The following is a 1,893-nucleotide window of genomic DNA, read 5'->3' on the forward strand; positions in this document are numbered from 1 at the left end:
GACTGTCCGATTCCAATCTCTGGTAGCTTCCCCAAATCGAGTTATAGTCAAACCCTTCCTCTTGAAATGAGAATGGGTAAGAGATCTGGTCGAGTCTCCTATATGGACTGCACCCATTACTTATGAGAAAAGTTCCCCTCGAGTAAGAAGGGGGAAGTTTTCTTTGAGTGAACGAACGTAGATAAATAGATTTATTGAATATCCATATAACTCTGATGACTGAGATCCCAATTATATATGTCATTTCAGGCAATGATCAGATCTCACTCTGATGACTGAGATCCCAATTATATATGTCATTTCAGGCAATGAAAGGTCCCGGAGGGGCTTGCGCATCCTTATCAGTCGAGCCCCTGACGGACCTTATGGTCGAGCACCTAAAGGTCCTTACCAGTCGAGCCCCTGACGGACCTCCCTTTTGGGGCCCCTACCCCAAAAGAGAGTTGCTCGTTTCCTCCCACGTACCTCACCCTATTCGATCGAGAGAGCGTGAATGCATATATTATATATGTCATTATGCCATGAATGATAGATCGATTTCTTCCCCTCAATTCAAAAGGCTGGTCGATCTCCTCTCCTTATCAGTCGAGCCCCCTCTCCTCTCCTCTCCCTTGGGGTCGAGTACCTAAAGGTCCTTATCAGTCGAGCCCCCTAAAGGGTGCGTTAGCACACTCGACTGTCAAGGAGAGGGACGGAGTCACTCACTATTCATATGGTGAGGGTCCTTATCAGTCGAGCCTGCTTACGCATCCAAAACCTCCGCCAAGGGAGCTGATCAAAAAGTAAGTCAAATAGGTGCTCGACTGATAAGGCCGCCATCGAGAGGAGAGGATTCCCGCTCCTACAGAGACCCAACCAACCAAGGTCCGGAGGGCTTGAAACCTTGGGAGTGGATCCAGTTAGGCTGAGAGAGAAAGTACGGGGAGTGGATCCGAGTTGGTTCCGCGCCCTAATCTTATCAGCGCATCGATCAAGTTGGTTCAGAGAGAAAAGCGCGGGGAGTGGATCCAGTTAGGCTGAGAGAGAGAAAGGGGAATGGATCCTGATCAGTGGACCCGTATCCGTCCTCCGTCTCCATCGAGAGCCCCCTAAAGGGTCCTAGTGCAAGGAGACACGAACTAGTCTTTCTTCTCCCCGTACGGATGGTTGAGCCTTAAAGCGTAATGACATATATAATAGCCACAAGGTAGATCGAGCTATCAAAATACCAGAATGACCATAATGACATATATAATATATGCATTGATAAGAAAGCGTAATGACATATGCCCATATATGCATTTTCTGGTGTAATGACTGCTATCGAGTCATGATTGGAAGGCCCCCATCGTTTCGCGCAGAGGTTCGCGAGATCGATCTAATTGCTTGCGAAATGACATATATCGAGTCATTCATGCATAATGAAATATGCCCATATATGCATTATCTGCTAAAGCGTAATTACGTATATAATGACTGGAATCACGAACAAGTTTCAGTGATTGATGGGTGCGTTAGCACACTCGGCCAAAAGGCCGCCATCGGTGGTGCGGTGTGAAGCAGGTTCAATGCCTGCTGTATCGGAAAGAATGCATCGGATGGATGCCCGGGCATTGAGAGGGAAGGACGCTTCCAAAGGCGAAAGGCCGTGGGGAGATACCGTCCGTGATCCATGGATCTCCGATCGGGAAACCGTATCCAAGCCCCGTGGCTAGTCCGCGCTCCTTGGACTTGAAAGACTTAGCGAACTGAAACATCTAAGTAGCTATGGGAAGGGGAATCAACCGAGACCCCGTTAGTAGCGGCGAGCGAAAGCGGATTGGGCAAATACTAAGCAGCGGAGGTTTTCGTTTCGATCTTGGTCTCATTTTCCTAGCCTTGCCTTCTCTGCGTGATTCATTTCAGTTCATTGGA

At 48.3% G+C, this 1,893-nt stretch overlaps 1 pseudogene; it reads left to right on the top strand.

The window, feature by feature from the left end:
* The first annotated feature begins 1,698 nt into the window (after positions 1 to 1,698).
* LOC149195803 (25S ribosomal RNA) overlaps positions 1,699 to 1,893 on the top strand; it is a 3,240-nt pseudogene continuing 3,045 nt past the window's right edge.

The sequence above is a fragment of the Pinus tabuliformis genome, chromosome 2_2 (assembly GCF_031772625.1).
Source record: "Pinus tabuliformis cultivar Carrire ecotype Pingquan chromosome 2_2, CPIR1, whole genome shotgun sequence".
Classification (NCBI taxonomy): Eukaryota; Viridiplantae; Streptophyta; class Pinopsida; order Pinales; family Pinaceae; genus Pinus; species Pinus tabuliformis.